The sequence below is a fragment of the Saccopteryx bilineata genome, chromosome 3 (genome assembly GCF_036850765.1).
Source record: "Saccopteryx bilineata isolate mSacBil1 chromosome 3, mSacBil1_pri_phased_curated, whole genome shotgun sequence".
Classification (NCBI taxonomy): Eukaryota; Metazoa; Chordata; class Mammalia; order Chiroptera; family Emballonuridae; genus Saccopteryx; species Saccopteryx bilineata.
In genome coordinates, this window is record NC_089492.1 from 203,240,785 (window position 1) to 203,255,982 (window position 15,198).

The 15,198-nt window shown below is 38.3% G+C and overlaps 1 protein-coding gene across 4 annotated transcripts in view; it reads left to right on the top strand.

Moving 5' to 3' along the window:
* Nucleotides 1–15,198, top strand: part of LOC136330949 (guanylate-binding protein 6-like) — an 88,851-nt gene that overhangs the window by 33,363 nt on the left and 40,290 nt on the right. The gene's annotated exons all lie outside the window — the stretch shown is intronic.

The window sequence follows — 15,198 nt, forward strand, 5'->3', positions numbered from 1 at the left end:
TGGGTGTAGCAGAGGCAGCCACAAACTCTTAATTGCTTGTAGCTCTATGAAGGTAGCTAAGGGCCAGTCATGGGCAGTGTCTCCCACAGGTCTGTGCTGGGTTACTGTTTGGGAGGCCCAGGGCTGGCACATCCGGGGGCCAGGTGCAGAAAGCATTGGTTCAGGACCTCACAACCTTTGCTATGATGGTATCCTAAGGAAAAACTCCTCACACCTGGCCCATGTGAGGTGAGTTCCACTCTCTGTGGTCAGCAGCGGCAAGGTGGATCATGTGCATAGGATAGGATGGAGCTTTGCAGTCAGCCAGCCTGGGCACTGGATAATCTGTTCTTCTAGGCTAGATTCCACAAGGGGAAGGGAGAGAGGCTTGGTGCATGGACATTTAACATGTGTACCCCTATGAGTCTATCTCTGGATCTGGTTAAGGGACTAAGCCACCATTTGTAGGGGCACAGCCAGCACCAGGAAAGGAATTTCTCAGTCTTCCTCCTTGAGAATAGGGTCTCACCAGCTGAATGAACTTCTGCAGAGGAGACTGTCAGCCACACTCAGTCTGAACCTGCTGCTCACCTTGTTGGGGAGAAATAAAATTTGAGTATCCAGCAGTGGCTGAGGGATAAAACTGTTTAGTAGGGGCCACATTCCCCGTACTGAGCTCCTGACCAAGATACACATGAAGTAGGAGGTCCCACAAATGTTGTATTCACAACCTCAGCTGCCTTAATCCACCAAGCATGCAACCTGTAGTAGGGTTGGTTTGGTGAGGCCAATCTTAGCCCACACTACAGTCTTACTACAGAAGACTCTGTGGGAAGCCAAGGCAGCTAGAAGAGGAAGAGGAGAAGCTGAAAATTGGAGATAAGTCTTACAGAGCTTGGGGCTTTTATGGAGCTGTTATCATCTCTAAGCAGGAAGAAGCTGATCCTGAATAAAAAGGTTGGCCCCTCACACAGTACCCAGGCTCAGAAAACACAGACACAAACAGCAAAAATTGCAGTAGCTGCAGACCAGTAGCCCACAGCGGGTTATAAACAACAGCTGTCATCAACACAAGACAAACTAGAGCCAACACTACTAGTAGGGGGTGGCAGACAGCACCAACCCTAGGCTCAACTACTTACACAAGCAACATACACAAAGGTAAGTCTAGCAGGCACTAGACACTATGGAGAATAAATACCCCAATAAGAAAGACATTGCACAGTGTGTAATACACATGATCAAGATTGACCTTTAGAGCCAGCCAGCCTGAAGAGATTACCATACCCATGAAAGGACCAACTGCATCTAATACATACAACAGGAGGGAAAATAGTACCCTCAAGAAGCATCCTAGAACAAGGAACACAACTGGTCAGGAGGACAGTACCACAGAGCCCATCTTCTTCACAAAGACCACACAAAATTGCAAAGTCAGAGAGTGCTATCTAATATACAGACAAAATGGGCAAAGATAAAAATGTTGCCCAAATGAATCAATAAGAGAAATCCCCAGAAAAAGAACTGAATGAGATGGAATTAACTAAAACACCAGATGCAGAGTTTAAAACAATAATTTTTAGGATGCACAAGGATCTTAGAGCAACAACAGATGGACATAATGAGCACTAAATAAAGAGGTAGCAATAATCAAAAAAAAGTATTGAAATCATTAAAAAGAACCAGTCAGAAATGACACATATGATATCAGGAATGAAGACTCCACTATAAGAAAATAACAGCAGGCTGGATGAAGCAGAGGATCGAATCAGTGATTTAGAGAATGAGATACACAAAAGCATGGAAGCAGAGCAGTAAAAAGAAAAGAAGCTCGAAAAGTCTGAGGAAACTCTAAGAGAGCTATGTGACAACATGAAGATAAACAACATGTTAGAGAACCTGTTTGAAGAAATTATTGCTGAAAACTTCTCTGAATTGATGAAGGAAAAATTCACACAAGTTTAAGAAGCACAGAGAGTCCCATTAAAGGGGAACCCAAGGAGGCCTACACCAAGCCATCATAATTAAAGTAACAAAGTTAAGAGACAAAGAAAGACTACTAAAAGCTGCAAGGAAAAAAAGCAGTTAATTACCTACAGAGGAGGCCCCATAAGAATGACATCCAACTTCTCAACAGAAACAGTTGAGGCCAGAAAGGATTGGCAAGAAATATTTAAAGTGATGCAAAGCAAGAACCTACAACCAAGACTTCTTTATCCAGCAAGGCTATCATTTAAAATTGAAGTAGAAATAAAAAGTTTCCCAAACAAAACAAAAAAAAATCACAGAACTGATTATAAGCAAACCAGTACTGCAAGAAATTTTAAGGAACCTGCTGTAAAAAAAAGCAAAGAAGAAAAAAAATCGAGAAAAAGAGAATTATAGATTTAAAGAATAAAATGGCAAAAATCAACTACATATCAATAGTTACCTTAAATGTAAATGGATTAAATGCTCCAATTAGAGGACATAAGGTAACTGCGAGGATAAGAAAACAGGACCCATACATATGCTGTCTACAAGAGACCCAACTCAGAAAAATAGATACACATAGACTAAAAGTGAAAGGATGAAAAATCTATTTCATGCAAATGGAAATGAAAAAAAAGCTGGAGCAGCAGTACTTATATCTGACAAAATAGATTTTAAAACAAAGGCTATAATAAGGGATCAAGAAGGTCACTACATAATGATAAAGGGAGCAATCCAACAGGAGGATATAACTGTTGAAAATATCTATGTGCCTGATATAGGAGAACCTAAATATATAAAGCAGATTCTGATGGACATAAAGGCAAGATCAACAGCAGTACTATAATAGTAGGGCATTTTAATACCCCACTAACATCAATGGATAGATCCTCCAGACAGAAAATTAACAAAGAAACAACAGCCTTAAATGACACACTAGATCAACTGGATTTAATAGATATCTTCAGAACATTTCACCACAAAGCAGCAGAATTTACATTCTTTTCAAGTGCTCATGGTACATTCTCTAGGATAGACCACATGTTAGGAAATAAAACGAGTCTCAATAAATTTAAGAAGATTGAAATTATATCAAGAATCTTCTCTGATCACAATGGCATGAAACTAGAAATCGATTACAATAGAAAAACTGAAAAACATTCAAACAATTGGAGGCGAAATAGCATGTTATTAAACAATGAATGGGTTAACAAAGAGATCAAAGAAGAAATAAAAACTTTTCTTGAAACAAATGTAAATGAATATACAACTCAAAATTTATGACACACAGCAAAAGCAGTTCTGAGAGGCAAAAAAAAAGCTCAGAGACACAACTTAATCCTGCATCTAAAAACCAGAAAAAGACCAACAAATAAAGGCCAGAAGAAGTAGAAAGAAGGAAATAATAAAAATCAGAGAGGAAATAAATGACATATAGGCTAAAAAAAAAATACAGAAAATCAAAGAAACCAAGAGATGATTCTTTGGAAAGGTAAACAAAATTGAACCTATAACCAGACTCATCAAGAGAAACAGAGAGAGGACTCAAATAAATAAAATTAAAAATGAGAGAGGAGAAGTAACAACTGACACCAAAGAAATATGAAGGATTGTAAGAAAATACTATGAAGATCTGTATGTCAAAAAAATTGGGCAACCTAGGCTAAATGGATAAATTTCTAGAAACACATAATCTTCCAAAACTCAATCTGGAAGAATCAGAAAACCTAAACAAACTGATTACAACAAATGAAATTGAAACAATTATCAAAAAACTCCCAGCAAACAAAAGTCCTGGACCAGATGGCTTCACAGATGAATTTTACCAAATATTCAGAGAAGAACTAACACCTATCCTTCTCAAGCTATTTCAAAAAATTCAAGAGGAGGGAAGACATCCAAGCTGGTTTTATGAGGTGAGCATAATCCTCATTCCAAAACCAGGTAAAGACACTACAAAGAAAGAAAACTATAGGCCAATATCCCTGATGAATTTGAATGCTAAAATTCTCAACAAAATATTAGCAACCCAGATCCAGCAATACATGAAGAAAATCATATATCATAATCAAGTGGAATTTATTCTGGAGAGGCAAGGCTGGTACAATATTTGCAAATCAATCAATGTGATTCATCACATGAACAAAAAGGAAGGACAAAAATCACATGATAATATCAATAGATGCAGAAAAAGCATTTGATAAAAATCCAACCTGCATTTATGATCAAAATTCTCAACAAAGTGAGAATACAGGGACATACCTCAACATAATAAAGGCGATCTATGACAAACCCATGGCCAACATCATACTCAATGGGCAAAAATTAAAAGTAATCCCATTAAGATCAGGAACAGGTCAGAGGTGCCCCTTTCACCAATCTTATTCAACATAGTTCTGAAAGTTCTAGCCACAGCAGGCAGACAAGAAGAAGAAATAAAAAGCACCAAACTGGAAAAGAAGTAAAATTATCCTTATTTATGATGCCATGCTATTGTACATAGAAAACCCTAAAGTCTCTGTCAAAAAACTACTAGACTTGACAAATGAATTCGGCAAGGTGGCAGGATACAAAATTAATATTCAGAAATCAGAGGCATTTTTATACACCAACAATAAACTGTCTAAAAGAGAAATTAAGGAAACAATCCCATTAACGATTGCAACAACAACAAATATAAAGTACCTAGGAGTAAATTTAACCAAGGAGGTAAAAGAATTATACTCTGAACATTTTTAAACATTGATAAAAGAAATCAAGGAAGATACAAACAAGAGGAAGAAAGAAAAAACATCATTAAAATGTCTATATTACCCAAAGCAACCTATAAATTCAATGCAATTTTCATTAAAACACCAATGACATACTTCAAAGGTATAGAACAAATATTTCAAAAATTTATATGAAACCAAAAAAGAACACAAATAGCCTAAACAATCTTGAAAAAGAAGAATAAAGTGGGAGGTATCACACTTCCTGATATCAAGTTATTCTACGAGGCCATTGTACTCAAAGCAACTTGGTACTGGCATAAGAACAGGCATACAGATCAATAGAAGAGAACAGAAAACCCCAAAATAAACCCAAGCTTTTATGGTCAATTGATATTTGACAAAGGAGGAAAAAGCATACAATGAAGTAAAGATAGTCTCTTTAATACATGGTGTTGGGAAAATTGAACAGGTACAAGCAAAAAAAATGAGACAACCAACTTACTCCATTCACAAAAATGAACTCAAAAGATAAAAGAGTTAAATGTAAGTCATGAAACCATAAACATCTTGGAAGAATATATAAGCAGTAAACTCTCCAATATTTCTCATAGCAATATTTTTGCTGATTTGTCTCCACAGGCCAGTGAAATAAAGAAAAGGATGAACAAATGGAACTATATCAAACAAAAAAGCTTCTGCACAGCAAAAGATAACCATGAACAAAATAAAAAAACAGCCCACACAATGGGAGAACATATTTGCCATACATCTGATAAGGGGTTAATAACCAAAATTATAAAGAGCTTGTAAAACTTAATACCAGGATGTCAACAATCTAATTAAAAAACAGACAAAAGAACTGAGTAGACACTTCTCCAGAGAGGACATACAAATGGCCAATAGGCATATGAAAAAGTGTTCAATGTCACTAATCATCAGAGAAATGCAAATTAAAACCACAACGAGATATCACCTCATACCTGTCAGAATGGTGCTCATTAACAAAACAATGCACAATAAGTGCTGGTGAGGGTGTGGAGAAAAGGGAACCTGCTGGGAATGCAGACTGGTGCAGCCACTGTGGAAAACTGTATAGGATTTCCTCAAAAAATTAAAAATGGAACTGCCTTTTGACCCAGTTATCCCACCTTTAGGAGTATATCCTAAGAATACCAAATCACCGATTCAAAAGAAGATATGCACCTCCATGTTTATTGTAGCATTATTTACAATAGCCAAGATCTGAAAACAGCCCAAGTGTCCATCAGGGGACGAGTGGATTAAAAAGCAGTGGTACATATACACAATGGAATACTATGCAGCTATAAAAAAGAAGGAAATCTTACCATTTGTGACAACATGGATGGATCTGGAAATTATTATGCTAAGTGAAATAAGCCAAGCAAAGAAAGAAAAATATCATATGATCTCAATTATGTGTGGACTCTAATGAACAAAGTGAACAGAGGAATAGAATAGAGGCAGAGGTGGGTTCACAGGGACCAGAGGGACAGCAGTAAGAGGGAAGGGAGATGAGGTGATGAGATCAGAAAAGGTAAAGTGATTAGTGAAATTATATATATATATAACAGAGATGTAGATAACAGAATAGCAAATCCTAGAGGGCAGAGGGAGGAAGTTAGAGGAAGTGGGCAAAGGGGGTATAAAAAAGGACACAGGGGTGGGGGTGAGGGAGTTATATTCAGTAGGACACTTGAATCCATGTAGACACAATAAATTAAAATTAAAATTAAAAAATTAAAATAATAAATATGTTCTTAAGAAATAAAAAAATAAGTAAATAAAATAAAAAATTTTAAACTATCTTGAATAAGGGTGGATAGACTGGGCAGCCTTTTCTTGTTTCTGATTTTAGAGGAAAAGCCTTCAGTTTTTCACTATTCAATATAATATTAGCAGATGGTTTATCATATATGGCCTTTATTATGATGAGGTACTTTCCTCCTATCCTCATTTTATTGAGTGTTTTAAACATAAATGGATGTTGCTCACGAGATTCTTATATGATTATTTTCATTTCTTTGATGTCAGTTGTAATTTCTCTTGTTTCATTTCTAATTTAATTAATTTTGCCATCCCTTTTTTTTGATGAGTCTGGCTTATGGCTTATCAGTTTTGTTTATCTTTTCAAAGAACCAGCTCTTAATTTTGTTGATCTTTTATATTATATTGTTTATTTTTACTCTGATCTTTATTATTTCTTTCCGTTTACCAATTTTGTCTTTTGTTTGCTCTTCTTTTTCTAATTCCTTTAAGTGTAAAATTAGATTGGTTATTTTGAATTTTTCTTGTTTCTTGAGGTAGGCTTGCATATCTATGAACTTCCCTAATAAAACTGCTTTTGTTATATCTTATCGATTTTGGAGAGTTGTGTTTTATTTTTGTCTCAAGATAGTTTTTTATTTTCTGCTTAAAATTGTTTTCAATTTATTGGTTTTTAAGTGCATGTAAATTAGTCTCCACATGTTTATGTTTTTCCAGTTTTTTTCTTATGATACATTTCTAGTGTTGTGCTATTGTGGTCAGAAAAGATATGTGATGTGATTTTAATCATCTTAAGTATATTAAGACTTGTTCTGTGGCCTATTATGCAATCTATCTTGAAGAATGTTCCATACACTCTTGAAAAGAATATTAATCCTGTATGCTTTAGATGAAATGTTATGCAAATAACTATTACGTCCATCTAGTTAATTTTTTTGTTGTTTAAGAACAATGGTTTCTTACTAATTTTCTGTATGAATGATGTATTTATTGATTTAAGTGGGTTATTAATGTCTTCTTTTATTATTATGTTGTCAACTTCTCTCTGTATCTGTTAATATTTTCTGAATATATTTACATACTTCTATATTAGGTGTGTAAATATTTGTGAATGATTTATCTTCTTGGATTGACCATTTTATCATTTTGTACTGCTATTTTTGAATCATTTTATAGTCTTTGTCTTAAAGTTTATTTTGTTTTTATGAATTTTGCAACCTCAGCATTCTTTTCATTTTTACTTGCATAGAATATCATTTTCCATCCTTCACCTATAATCTATAGGTATCTTTCCATCCTAAGTGAATCTCTTGTAGGCAGCATCTTGTGGGTCATAATTTTTCATTAATTCAGCCACCCTATGGTCCTTCATTTGAGCACTTAGCTCATTTAAATTTAAAAGCATTATTTATTTTTTTATTTTTATTTTTTTTTTGTATTTTTCTGAAGCTAGAAACAGGGAGAGACAGTCAGACAGACTCCCGCATGCGCCCAACCGGGATCCACCCGGCACACCCACCAGGGGGCGATGCTCTGCCCACCAGGGGGCAATGCTCTGCCCCTCCGGGGTGTTGCTCTGCCGCGACCAGAGCCACTCGAGTGCCTGGGGCAGAGGCCAAGGAGCCATCCCCAGCACCTGGGCCATCTTTGCTCCAATGGAGCCTTGGCTGCAGGAGGGGAAGAGAGAGACAGAGAGGAAGGAGAGGGGCAGGGGTGGAGAAGCAAATGGGCGCTTCTCCTGTGTGCCCTGGCCGGGAATAGAACCCGGGACTTCTACACGCCAGGCCGACGCTCTACCACTGAGCCAACCGGCCAGGGCCTAAAAGCATTATTGATAGGTATGTATTTATTACAATTTTATTAATTTTTTTGGTTGTTTTTGTAGTTTTTCCCTGTTTCTTTCTTCTTTTCTTGGTTTCTTTTTCTGTAATTTGTTGCTTTCCTTTACTGTTATGTTGGGTTTCTTTCTCTTTTTTTTGCATATGTTTTGTAGGTTTTTTTACTTGTTACCATAACATTCAAATATATATATATTATATATATATATATATACACACACACACACACACTCAGACATACATGTATATGTATATATATGCACATACATGTATATGTATATATATACCTAAATACATACACAAACATACATATATGCATATATATATATTTATAAGTAGCAACCTATTGTAAGCTGATAGGCATTTAAGTTTTAATACATTCTAAAAATAATACATTTTTATTCACCCTCCATACTTTGTTTACAACATAGTGTTTTAAATCATTTTGTTTTCTGTATTTCCTAACTACTTATATTTATATTTGATTTTTCTTTTAACCTTCATACTAGCTTTGTAAATGGCTGATCCATTGCATTTACTAAATATTTGCCTGTATGTATTACATCTTTCCTTATCTGTATTTTTAAAATTTCTAATTATGGCCTTAAATTTTCCACATAAAGATATTTTATAAACCAGTTTAGGGATGATGAATTGTTTCAGTTTTTGCTTTTCTCAGAAAATATCTCTTCTTTAATTCTGAATGTACCTTTACCAAGTATTCTGTGTTATAAGCTTTTTCCATTCAGTAATTTAACTATATACTGTCTCTGACTGACCAGATGGTGGCACAGAGGATAGAGTACTGAGCTGGGATGCGAAGGACCCAGGTTCAAAACCCTGAGGTCTCTGGCTTGAGTGCAGGCTCATCTTCTTTGAGCGTGGGATCATGGATGTGACCTCAAGTTCTATGGCTTTAGCCCAAAGGTTGCTGACTTGAAGTCCAAGGTCCTTGGCTTGAGCAAGGGGTCACTGGCTCAGCTGGAGATCCCCAACCTGGTCAAGGCATAGATGAGAAAGCAATGGATGAACAACTAACATGCCACAACAAAGAATTGATGCTTCTCATCTCTCTTTCTTTTTGTCTGTCCCTGTCTGTCTTTCTCGCTAATAAATAAATATACAGATATAAATAAATAAATACTGTCTCTGACTTTTTGGCCTGTAGCTTCTGTTGAGAAATTGCTTGATAACCTTATGGGTGTCCCTTATATGTTACTAATTGTTTTCCTCTTGCCAGTTTCAAGAGTCTCCCCTAACTTTTGTCATGTAATATGTCTTGGTGTAGGTCTCTTTTGCTTTATCTTATTTGGAACTCTTTGTGTTTCTCGGACTTGGTTCTCTATTTCCTTTCCCAGAATGGAAAGTTTTCAGCCACTTTTCCTAAAAAAACAACTTACTATCCTTTTCTCTTACTCTATAAAGTGAATAGTAATGCACCTGAGATTATCCCAGAGGTTTCATTAACTATTTTTATTTTATAAAACATTCTTTTTGGATTTTTGTTTTGTTTTGTTTTGATTGGGTGAGATCCACTATTCTTTCTTCTGAGTCAATAATTGGTTATTTTTCATTAAATTTATTGGGGTGACATTAGTTATTAAGATCTTATAGGTTTTAAGTGTACATTTCTATGATATTTGATCAGAGGGTGTGATACCTCTAAATTCAGTCTTTTTTCTCAGAATTGCTTTGCCTATTCAGGTTCTTTTGGGGTTCCATACAAATCTGATGATATTTTGTTCTATATCTTTAAAGAATTTGAATTCTTTTTTATTAATTTTAATGGGGTGACATTAATAAATCAGGATACATATGTTCAGAGAAAACATCTCCAGATTATTTTGACATTTGATTATGTTGCATACCCCTCACCCAAAGTCAAATTGTCTTCCGTCACCTTCTCTCTGGTTTTCTTTGAGAATTTGAATTCTTTATCAGCCAGAATACTTATCTCTGTTTCAGTAGGGTTTTTTTCCTTTTCCTTCTTTTGGAACATATTCTTCTATCTTCTCCTTTTGCTTTACTCTCTGTGTTTGCTTTTATGGGTTAGATAAAAGATATCTCTTCTGATTTTGAAGGAGTGACTTTGTGTAGGAGTGACTACTGTGTAGATTGCATGAGTTGGGTGGTTTGGTCTGGTCAACTGAGGTGTATCTGTGCAGTACCTGGGTGTCTGGCTGGCTGGTGACTGAGGTGCTTGAATGTACAGGGCTTCAGGGGTTCCCTGAGAGTACAGCAGATGCTGGCTGAGGCAGCCTGGGACATGGATCTCTGGAGAGTTTGGGGGAGCTGGCTGGCTAGGGCTGTAGTGGATGTTGTCTGAGGTCATCCAGAGAGTGGAGTTGTTGGAAACTCTGGGGAACCAACTGTCTGGGGCTGCAGTGGGCACTTGCTGAGATGACCCTGGCAACATGACTCTGGTTTGTCTTAGGGTGGTCACTGGTCAGGGCTACAGCAGACCTTGCATGGTGGCCCTGGGCCACACTGTGTAGGCCTTGCAGACTGGCTAGAATCCATGTACTGAGCTCTGTCGCCATTACTTTAAGGAGGGGAAACATAAACAATGGTGTTTGCTGGCACCACTGATCTCAGAGAGTGCCCACAGATCCTGGAGAGTTCCTGTAGTTCCCCAAACATTTGACAGGCACCTAGTCATTAATAAATGTTTTATATAGTCTGAGTGGTTTTTAAATCTCTGTGTGTGTGTGTGTGTGTGTGTCCTAGAGTAAACAGGTCTGCCTATTTGCCCCTCAGAGATATTCTTCTATGGCAGTTCTCCGTCTCTGAATAGGGTTCACATGAGTATCATATTTCTATCTCTTCTATACTTCTCTGTATAGTCCTTTTTATGTTGTTGTGCAAAAGCTTTACAATAGCCAAGATCTGGAAACATCCCAAGTGTCCGTCAGTGGACGAGTGGATTAAAAAGCTGTGGTACATAGATACAATGGAACAGTATGTGGCCACAAAAAAAGAAGGAACTCTTACTTTTTGCGATGGCATAGATGGACCTGGACACTATTATGCTAAGTGAAATAAAGCCAGGCAGAGAAAGACAAATATCATATGATCTCACTTATATGTGGGATCTAATGAATAAAGTGAACTGAGGAATGGAAAAGAGACAGGTGGGGTCACAGGGAGCAGAAGGACAGCTGTCAGAGGGAAGGGAGATGATGTGATGGGATAAGAGAAGGTGAAAGGATTAGTAAAATTATATATACATAACACATAGATACAGATAACAGGACAGAAAATCCCAGAGGGAAGGGGCAAGGGAGTTAAGGGAAGAGGGGTAAAAGGGGTGTAATGAGGCATGGAGTGGTGTTAATTGTGTTATATTGAGTGAGACACTTGTATCCATGTTAACATAATAAATTAAAATTAATAAAAAAAATTTAAAAAATGTTCAGTCAGCCCTCATTTTTTCAGGAAGAATTATTCTATATGTAGGTGTATATTTGGCGTGTTCATGGTAGGAGGTGAGTTTCGAGTCTTCCTATGTTGCCATTTTGAAATCTTCTTTCTTTTTTGTCGCTCTGATTGGGTGAGTTCTTTTTCCCTGTCTTCAAATTCACTTGTCTTTTCTTCTGCTTCATCTAGTCTGCTATTGAACCTTTCTAATATATTTTTCAGTTTATTTATTATATTGTTCATTTCTGTGAGTTCTGTTTGGTACCTGTTAATATTGTGTAACTCTTTGTTAAATTTCCCACTGTGTTCATCTATTCTTCCTTCATTTGATGAGCATATTTATGACCATTACTTTCAACTTTTTATTGGGTAAATTACCTATCTCAAATTCATTTAGCTTTCTTTATATTCCTGAGGTTTTCTCTTGCTATCACATTTGGAACATGTTCCTGTGTTTCCACATCTTGCTTAATTCTCTTATTGGTTTCTAGGTCTTAGATCAGGGATAGTCAACCTTTTTATACCTACCACCCACTTTTGGATCTCTGTTAGTAGTAAAATTTTCTAACCACCCACTAATTCCACAGTAATGGTGATTTATAAAGTAGGAAAGTAACTTTACTTTATAAAATTTATAAAGCAGAATTACAGCAAGTTAAAGCATATAATAATAATTACTTACCAAGTACTTTATGTTGGATTTTTGCTAAGTTTAGCAGAATAAATCTTTATAAAACAACTTACTATCACCCACCATGAAAGCTGGAAAGCCCAATGGTGGGCGGTAGGGACCACGTTGACTACCATGCTTTAGATGAAACGACCACCCATCCTGTTCATTAAGTAGTGGCCTTGTATAGAATATGAGCCTTATTGTTCAGCCCTACCCTAACTCTTGCTTGTTTCTCAAGCCTCTGTGATTCCCAGAAGCTTATTTTGTTTTATTGTCACACTCATTAGTTTAGGGTGTGATATGATCTCTCTTTGACCCAAAAGGAAAACTGCACCTAGATTCAGATTGATTAGAAGTCATATCTGCAGGCAGAAGATTTTTTTTAAATGCAAATAAATAGGCCCTAGCTGGTTAGCTCAGTGGTGACATTGGCCCAGCATGTGGATGTCCCAGGTTTGATTTCTGATCAGGGCACACAGGAGAAGTGACCATCTGCTTCTCTACCCCTCTCCTCTCCTCTTCTCTGTCTCTCTTTTTCTCTCCCTTCCCCTCCTGCAGCCAAGGCTCCACTGGAGCAAGTGGGCTCAGGCACTGAAGATGGCACCATGGCCATGCCTCGGGCACTAACATGGCTCGGGTTGCAATGGAGCAATAGCCCCAGATGGGCAGACCTGGCCCCCTACTGGGCTTGGCAGGTGGATTACGGTCAGGTGCACGCAGGAGTCTGTCTCTCCACCTCCCTGCTTCCCACTTAAGAATAATACCCAAAAGTATGCAAATAAATATATAGTCTTATGAGAACAAAAGCATAAGCCTCATAAGCCACCAAAGCCTGATGATCTGGGCAGCAGTCACAAAAATTGGGGCTCGTGACAAATGTATAAGCTCCTTTCTGGGAGATGCTGGTAAGATCTAGCAAGGCAGAGACAGACTGCAAAGATGGTGTCCCCCAATCTATGTTCCCTGAAAGCAACTCCATATCCTTTAATTGAGCTAAACTTGATTTCTGCCCTTATGGCCAAAACTCCAAGACAAGCTAGTGGGACTTTAAAAAACAAAAACAAAACAAAAAACAACTGGGGCTGTGTTTTAACCTGATGTCTGTGTACTATTTTGGGGGTGGTGGCCTTATTTGTACAGTCTCATGGGACCCAGGAACACAAGCACTTGTGGATAATGGGTCTAAGCAATCAAGAAGTACGCCTGGGTGGCAGCCACAAAAACTGGGGTACTAAATATAAAAATTGGGGCATGGAACCCAAATAAGAACTCCCTTCCAAGAGATACTGGTGCTCTGGAATGGGGCAGAGTAACAGCATGAAGATAGTGCCTGTCCTCAGAGGTCTCTGGAGAAGATTACAGCAGACCCTTATATGTTTGTTTAATTAGAAACCTGCCCCTCAAGCTGCAGATGTGAAGGTAAACCAATAGGTATCTTTCACAGAAAGACTGAGCTCCTGAGTCTGCTTCCTTTGGCTCTGTCTTGGGGGTAGTAGTTGTTTAAGAACACTTTCTCCCTTGGTTACAGTCCTGTGGAACCCGCAAGTATAAGACACACTGGGAAACAGAGCCAGGAGCTGTAGAGGTGTCTCCTGAGAACAACCACAGAAATCAGGACACATGACAAGGTATAGGGTCCTTTCTTGAAGATACCAGTGAGCTAGAATAAAATAAAGATAGAGTATAAAAATTGTGCTCATTTCTCGAGACCACCTCAATAGTCCCCTGTAAGTGTGCCAAATCAGAAGCCTGCCCCTTAGGCTAAAGGTGTTAGAGAACAGGAAGATGGCACCCACGATCCTCCATCTCCAGAGTATCCCAGCAGCCCCCTGCCATTTAGACTAATACTTTAAAATTAGCAAATAATTCTTTTTCAAAGTGTTTTCTAAGATTTGTTTCTGCACTGAGTCCTGGAATGGATGAGTCTGCACGTGAGCCTTTTAAGAGCTCACCTTAGCCCCATGGGTCTAGTAGGGATAAGGCCTATTGATTTTCAAAGCCAGATGTTTTGGAGGCTCATCTCAGGTGCTGGTCTTAAAACTTGGAACACAAACACTTTATTCTTCAGAGAGAATCTCCAGGATTTGGGTTCTTCCCAGACTGTGAGTGGCTGTGCCTGGGGTGGGTTTTCAGGTGATACTGTGTCTCAGCTTCTCCTACCTACTTCAATGTGGTTTCCCTCTCATTTGCCAGATGTGAGGGGACTGCTCCACCAGTTTTTAGGTTTTGTTTTTCACCTCAGAAGAAGTTGTTACCATATGTAGCTGTAGATTCGGTGTGTCTTTGGGAAGTGACCAAAGACACTTACATCGCCATCTTGAACTAGAACAACATTTTTATAATTTCTTACAATAGCCAGTTTTTTCATTTAACTTCCCTCAGTATGTCCTCTTTTTTTTATATTTTTCTGAAGCTAGAAACTGGGAGAGACAGTCAGACAGACTCCCGCATGCGCCCTACCGGAATCCACCCGGCACACCTACCAGGGGGACGCTCTGCCCACCAGGGGGCGATGCTCTGCCCTTCCGGGACGTCACTCTGCCGTGACCAGAGCCACTCTACGCCTGGGGCAGAGGCCAAGGAGCCATCCCCAGCACCCGGGCCATCTTTGCTCCAATGGAGCCTCGGCTGTGGGAGGGGTGGAGAAGCAGATGGGCGCTTCTCCTGTGTGCCCTGGCCGGGAATCGATCCCAGGACTTCTGCACGCCAGGCCGACGCTCTACCACTGAGCCAACTGGCCAGGGCCTATGTCCTCTTTTTATGCTAACACAGGGGTCCCCAAACTTTTTACACAGGGGGCCAGTTCACTGTCCCTCAGACC